This window comes from Myotis lucifugus, unplaced genomic scaffold (assembly GCF_000147115.1).
Source record: "Myotis lucifugus unplaced genomic scaffold, Myoluc2.0 scaffold_2290, whole genome shotgun sequence".
Taxonomy (NCBI): Eukaryota; Metazoa; Chordata; class Mammalia; order Chiroptera; family Vespertilionidae; genus Myotis; species Myotis lucifugus.
In genome coordinates this window covers 1-7720 of record NW_005873338.1, presented here as the reverse complement: position 1 = coordinate 7720, position 7720 = coordinate 1, and the positions used below count along the sequence as shown (strand labels likewise).

General features: G+C 39.1%; 1 pseudogene; it reads left to right on the top strand.

Annotated features, from left to right (window-relative positions):
* Positions 1–203: 203 nt before the first annotated feature.
* On the top strand, positions 204–452 carry LOC106695703 (annotated as a pseudogene).
* The last annotated feature ends 7268 nt before the right edge of the window (positions 453–7720 follow it).

Below are 7720 nucleotides of genomic sequence, written 5' to 3'. Positions count from 1 at the left end.
GTGACCCCAACCCTCCGCCCCCGGACAAGACTGGCAGCACAGTCCCCCCAGCCTCTTACTGTTGTCGGAAGAGAGAGCCTGTGCTTACATGAGATATAAGGCCTCACTGGAGACATTCAAGCAAAAATTGGACAACTACTTTTCCAGAACAGAAAGGAAACTCGTGCATCAGAAAAGGTAACTAATAAAGGTGCCAAAAGAATATGGCTGCACAAATTCCAGAATCTGAAAATAAAACAGTTTAAAGAATTTCTTGGAGCCTACAATAAACTTACAGAAACCTGCTTTTTGGACTGTGTTAAACACTTCACAACAAGAGAAGTAAAACCTGAAGAGACCGCCTGTTCAGAACATTGCTTACAGAAATATTTAAAAATGACGCAAAGGAATATTATATTCAGCAGAATGAAGCCCTGGCATCCAAAGCAGGACTCCTTGGCCAGCCACCATAGAGACATCCTGATGGGTGGACTTTCCCTGAAAGGTTGCCAATAGCTTTGCACTGGAAGTGAGGATTCATCTGATAGAATCCCCTGAAAGCAGTAGCCACCATGTTTACCATCTGTCATGACTGTGGCAAATGGAAACCATTGAAGAAACAAAATTGCTATTTACCAGGGATAATCAAAATAGAAGGTCTTATTGTCCAATCAAAATAGTAAGATGCAACATTTGTTGAGTCTTTATGATTCAGGAGTTTAGTCACTTGATTAGAAAAATAAACCATTGTTTCTTTAATTGTGACTATTAATTTTAAAGCAAAATATGTGTTCAATCATGAATGAGATAGAAAAATTTTATTTCTAAAAGTTAAATAAATGGCCCTGACCAGTTTGGCTCAGTGGCTAGAGCGTCGGCCTGTGGACTGAAGAGTCCCAGGTTCGATTCCGGTCAAGGGCATGTACCTTGGTTGTGGGTACATCCCCAGTAGCGGGTGTGCAGGAGGCAGCTGATCGATGTTTCTCTCTCATCGATGTTTCTAGCTCTCTATCTCTCTCCCTTCCTCTCTGTAAAAAATCAATATGTATATTTTTTAAAAGTTAAATAAATGGAAATATCACTGTGCAAACAAACAAACAAACCAAAAAAAAAAAAAAAGAAAGAAAGAAAGAAAAAACAACAACTTCCCTATGAAGCCATCTGGATCAGGGTTTTTGTTTGCTGGGAGTTTTTTTTTTAAATTTCTGCTTCTATTTCATCAGTTGTTATTTGCCTATTCGGGTTTTCTGATTCCTCCTGATTCAGTTTTGATAGAGTGTATTTTTTTTAGGAATTTGCCCATTTCATCTATATTGTCCAGCTTGTTGGCATATAGTTTTTCATAGTATTTTTTTTTTTACAATCCTTTGCATTTCTGTGGTGTCAGATGTTACATCACCGTTTTCATTTCTGATTCTATTTATTTATGTCCTCTGTTTCTTGAGGAGTCTGGCTTAAGGTTTATCAATGTTGTTTACCTTTTCAAAGAACCAGCTCTTGGTTTCATTGATTTTTTTTATTGTTTTTTCAGCCTCTATTTCATTTATTTCTGCTCTAATCTTTATTATTTCCTTCCTTCAACTTACTCTAGGCTTTTCTTGTTGTTCTCTTTCTAATTCTTTAAGTTGTAGGGTTAAAGAGTTTATTATTAATTTTTCTTATTTTTTGAGGTAGGTCTGTAGTGCTATGAACTACCCTCTCAGGATTGCTTTTGCTGTGTCTCAGAGATTTGGGGTTGTTGTGTGTTCATTATCATTTGTTTCCAGGAATTTTCTGATTTCTTTGTTGATCTCATTGGTAATGTATTTATTGTTTAATAACATGCTATTTAGCCTCCATGTGTTTTAATGTTTTTATTGTAGTTGACTTCTAATTTCATTCCACTGTGATCTGAGAAAATTCTTGATATTATTTCAATCTTCTTGAACTTGTAGAGACTTGTTTTGTGTCCTAACATGTGGTCTATCTTTGTGAATGACCCATGTGCACTGGAGAAGAATGTATATTCTGCAGCTTTGGTGTGAAATGTTCTATAAATGCTAATTAAGTCCACCTACTCCAGTGTGTCCTTTAGGGCCACTGTTTCCTTATTAATTTTTTGTCTGGAAGATCAATCCAGTGAAGTCAGAGGGTTGTTAAAGTCCCCTACCATGACTGCATTGTTGTCGATCTCTCCCTTAAAGTCCTCTAGAAAATTTTAAATATATTTAGGTGCTCCTATATTGGGTGCAAATATGTTTCCAGGGTTATATCCTCTTGTTGGATCGATCCCTTTAGTATTATATAGTGACCTTTTTTAAAAATATATTTTTTATTGATTTCAGAGAGGAAGGGAGAGGGAGAGAGAGAAAGAAATATCAATGATGAGAATTATTGATTGGCTGTCTCCTGCACACTGGGGATTGAGCCCGCCATCCCCAAAAGCATGTGCCCTTGACCAGAATCGAACCTGGAACCCTTTAGTCTACAGGCCAATGCTCTATCCTCTGAGCCAAACCATCTAGGGCAGTGGTCCTCAAACTTTTTAAACAGGGGGCCAGTTCACTGTCCCTCAGACCATTGGAGGGCCGGACTATAGTTTAAAAAAAAACTATGAACAAATTCCTATGCACACTGCACATATCTTATTTTGAAGTAAAAAAACAAAACGGGAACAAATACAATATTTGTATTTGCATGTGGCCCGAGGGCCATAGTTTGAGGACCTCTGATCTAGGGCATAGAGTGACCTTGATTGTCTCTTGTGATGGCCTTCATTTTGAAGTCCATTTTGTCATATATCAATATTGAAACCCCAGCTCTTTTATTTCGTTTCCATTTGTATGGAAACTTTTTCCATCCCTTCACTCTCATCCTGTGTGAGTCTTTTGTCCTGAGGTAGGTCTCTTGTAGACAACATATATATGGGTCATGATTTCTTATCCATCCAGCTACCCTATGTCTTTTGATTGATGCATTTAATCCATTTACATTTAAGATTATTATTGCCATTTTTATTCTGCATGCCTCTGTTTCTCTCTCCATTTCTTCTTCTCATTACAGCAGTCCCTTTAGCATTTCCTGCAATGCTGGTTTGGTGGTGATAAATTCCTTTAGCTTTTTTGTTTGTCTGGAAAGCTCTTTATTTCACCATCTATTTTGAATGATAGCCTTGCTGGATATAGTAATCTTGGGTTCAGATCCTTGCTTTTTATTCCCTTGAATACTTCATGCCATTTCTTCTGGCCTATAGAGTTTCTAATGTGAAATCAGCTGACAGCCTTATGAGAGCTCCATTGTAGGTAACAAATTGCTTTTCTCTTGCTGCCTTTAAGATTCTCTGTCTTTAATTTTTGGCATTTTAAGTATGATATGTCTGGGCATGGGTCTGTTTTAGTTTTTCTTGCTTGGGACTCTCTGTGCCTCCTGGACTTGTGTGACTTTTTCTTTCATCAGGTTAGGGAAGTTTTCTGCCATTATTTCTTCAAACAGTTCTCAATTCCTTACTCACTTTTTTCTCCTTCTGGCACTCTTATTATGTGAATATTGTTATATTTCATGTTGTTCCACAGCTCCCTTAAACTGTCCTCCTGTTTTGTAATTGTTTTTTCTTTTTGGTTCTCTGATTAATTTTTTTTCTACCCTGTCTTCTAATTCATTGATCCAATCTTTGGCTTCCCCTAATCTGTTGTGTATTCCTTCCAATGTGTTCTCCCCCCCGCCCCCCATGTGTTCTTTATTAGTTCTAAGTCATTCTTTATTTCATAGTTACTATGAAATAGTAACTCATGCTGTTGAACATCTTTACCATCATTATTCTGAACGCTGAATCAGATAAATTTCTTATCTCCATTTTGTTTATCTCTTCTTCTGGAGAAATATCTTATTCTTTCTTTCTTCTTTTTTTGTCTCCCCATTTTGGTTGCCTTTTTGGGTTTGTGTCTATGTATTTGGTAGATCTGCTATGACTCCCCATATCTACTGCAAGACAATATCAGACTCTTTTTCTGATTGGCCCTGAGTACCCTGTTTGGAGCTATCAGCAATCCACAGCTTGTGACTCCCTCTGCTGGGGCTGAGTGTCTTTGGAAAGAACCAAGATGTGCACTAGGATCTGCTTTTCCTAGCCCCAGGCCCATAAGGAGATCAGGCAAAGACTCAAAGCCTCCAGAGATCTACCTCTGCCTTCAGTCTGATTTTATCCAGGCTTGATTAGCCTCAGACTATTGACCACAGGGTGGAGCTTGAGGTCTTCCAACAGGGTGGGGCAAGTGCCTTTTCCCCAAGCAAAAAGTGCCTGAATAGCAAAGGTCCATGGAGAAAGATGTCCTCCACAGTGTGAGGGAATGACTCAGCACAGGACTCTGGGGTGGCTGCCCTCCAAGCTCCAACCCCAGAGCCGCTAGCCCTAGACCAGTGATGACGAACCTTTTGAGCTCTGCATGTCAGCATTTTGAAAAACCCTAACTTAACTCTGGTGCCGTGTCACATATAGAAATTTTTTGATATTTGCAACCATAGTAAAACAAAGATGTATATTTTTGATATTTATTTTATATATTTAAATGCCATTTAACAAAGAAAAATCAACCAAAAAAATGAGTTTGTGTGTCACCTCTGACACACGTGTCATAGGTTCGCCATCACTGCCCTAGACTCTCCTCACACAGCTCCAGTCCACTCTGCCCTCCCTCTGCCAGAGCCCAAGGTGAGTGGCTGCACACAAAATTTTGCATGTTGGCCCTTTAAGAGGGTGCCTGCATTTTCAGCCATCTCTAGCTGGCAAATAGCAACAGTGCCGCTTTTTACAGCCATATGTCCTGTGGCCACCTTTCTCAGTTCCAGTTTGGTGGGCTAGGGAGCCCAGCTTGGGGTTTAGACCCCAAGATTTTCAGCAGGAACCCCCCACAGCTAAGACTTCCTACCAGTCTCTACTTCCTACCAGTCTCTATGTGGTCTCAACTTTCCATCCTTGGTTTTCAGTGTTCTCTCCAGCTAGTCTTCAGTTGATTTTTTCAGGGTGGTTTTTCTGTATTTTAGTTGTAATTCCAGTTTGTTCCTGGGAGAGTGTCAGTGTAGCTTCCACTTACTCCACTGCCATTTTTAAGACCTGCAAATACTACTTTTACTGAACAAGTTGAAATGCAACAAAAACAATGTGTATGATCATCCTTGTTATAAATAAGAAAAACTATGTATGATAAATCTGATGGGGGAACTTAAGGTAACATATGCCAACTATATGATGATGATGATGCATTGCAGTTCTCTTCTTTAGATGCTCAGTGGCTCCAAGAGGCATACCCAAAGAAAACCAGCCCAATAGATGCAAAGAAATGTCTTGAGTAGCAGTTATCTTTGATTTCAAAACAAATCATCTCAAAACTTACTGGTTTAACTTTAAAACAATAAACATTATCTGTCACTGTTCTGTGGGTTTTCTGGGGGTTTCTATTGTTCTGGGCCAGCCTAGCAGAGCCTAGAAGATCTACAGTGGCCTGGTTCACATACCTGGTGGTTGGCAGGCTAGTTGATCAAAGGGGCCACACTCATCTGGCGGTTGATTTGTCAGATGGGATGATGACCACATGTGTATCATCCTCCATCAGGTTAGCAGGAGTTTTTCACAAGGTGGTCCAAGAGTTCCCAGCAGCACGAGAGAGCAAGTCATAATTGTAAGCACTTTTTAAGACTTTCCTTATATAAGATTTGCTAATGTCCCATAGAACAAGCCAAGTAACATGGCCAATCCTAGATTCAGAGAATGGAGAAATAGACTCAACCTCTTGATGGAAAAAACTGAAAAATACAGTAATTAATGTTGTTAATAGGTTCTGTGACTTTAAGCGAAACAACATATAGCTAAACCAATTTTACCATAAGCTAATTGATATAAACAAGAGTTAAGTTCCCACAGCACCTCAACAACATTATAATGAAATGTTATTCAAGGATATGCTGTACTGTGGCTCTTCTGTTTAATCTACCATACCTTGGAAGCCAAAGTAGAGAGATTAAATGATATTCCTTGTGACCAGAATGGGTGTATATCTCTGGTTGAAACATATTTCTATGAAGTGGGTGGAGGCTCTTCTGATTTAACTACTGAGTTCATCTAATAAGGCTGCTCTCTTGGGTCTTCTATTATACCTTAGGCCAGTGATGGCGAACCTATGACACGCGTGTCAGAGGTGATACGCGAACTCATTTTTTTGGTTGATTTTTCTTTGTTAAATGACATTTAAATATATAAAATAAATATCAAAAATATACGTCTTTGTTTTACTATGGTTGCAAATATAAAAAAATTTCTATATGTGACACAGCACCAGAGTGAAGTTAGGGTTTTTCAAAATGCTGACACTCCGAGCTCAAAAGGTTCGCCATCACTCCTTAGGCAAAGATAAAACTAGAGGTAGGCAGAGGCTTGGGCTCTATAGGCTACATGAAGAAATTTAGGTCTTGATCCCAAGAGCAATGGGAAGACATAAAACATTTTAGGAACGAGGGAGATAAGATCACTTGGGCTGCATTGAGAACAGTAATTCTAGAAGTTTTGCTAGGAAGGGGAATAGTGAAATAAGGCTTAAGTCACAGAATATGGGGTCAAGGGACAGGTGTTATTTTTATTATTTTTTAAAGAATAGTTTATTGCTTTTTAGAGAGTGAGGAAGGGAGAGGAAGAGAGAGAAACATTGATGTGAAAGTGTAATATCAATCGGCTGCCTCCTGCACACTCCCAATATGGTATGGAGCCCTCAACACCAGCATGTGCCCTGATTGGGAATCGAACCTGCAACTTTAGTGCACAGGATAATGCCCAACCAACTGAGCTACACCAGTCAGGGCCAGGTGTTTTGTTTTATTTGGAGGTGGTTTTTTGTTTGTTTGTTATTTTTTCAGCAAAAGATGGTTTAAACTAGAGCTTGTTTGAATACTGATGAAAAGATCCAATATTGTAAAAGGTTAAAGGGAAAGCCCAGAGAATTGGGAAGAGAAACTTCAGCATACATGGGAGTTGGCTAAAAACAAAAAATTTATCATACAATAAAATTGATTGTATTTTTGTTGTATAGTTCTATTGATTTTAACATGTGTAAATTCATGTAACTGTCACCAAAATCAGGGTACAGAAGAGATCCACCACCCCAAACCCTATTTTTTTAATATATATTTTATTGATTTCTTACAGAGAGGAAGGGAGAGAGATAGAGAGTTAGAAACATCGATGAGAGAGAAACATCGATCAGCTGCCTCCTGCACACCCCCCACTGGGGATGTGCCCACAACCAAGGTACATGCCCTTGACCGGAACCAAACCTGGGACCCTCCAGTCCGCAGGCTGACGCTCCATCCACTGAGCCAAACCGGTTTCGGCCCAAACCCTATTATACTATCCCTTTATAGTCACTCCTCCACTCCTAACTCCTGGCAACCACTGACTTATTCTCCATCATTACCATTTCAATCTTTCCAAGAGTGTCATTTTGAGACTAGCTTCTTTCATCAGTATAATGTCTGCTGTTATAACCCTAAGTTGTTGGGTACATCAATACTTTCTTTTTATTCCATTGGGATCAGCTTCTGATAGTATTTCCTGGGTCAATAAATGCTATCACTATTCTACCAGTTACTTGGGACAAAAACCTTGGGATCATCCTTGACTCTTTTCTAACCTATGCATTCAATCCATTAGCAAATTCTGATGGATTTTCAAAACACACCTAAAATATTCTTACCACCCCATTGCTGTCATCTAGTC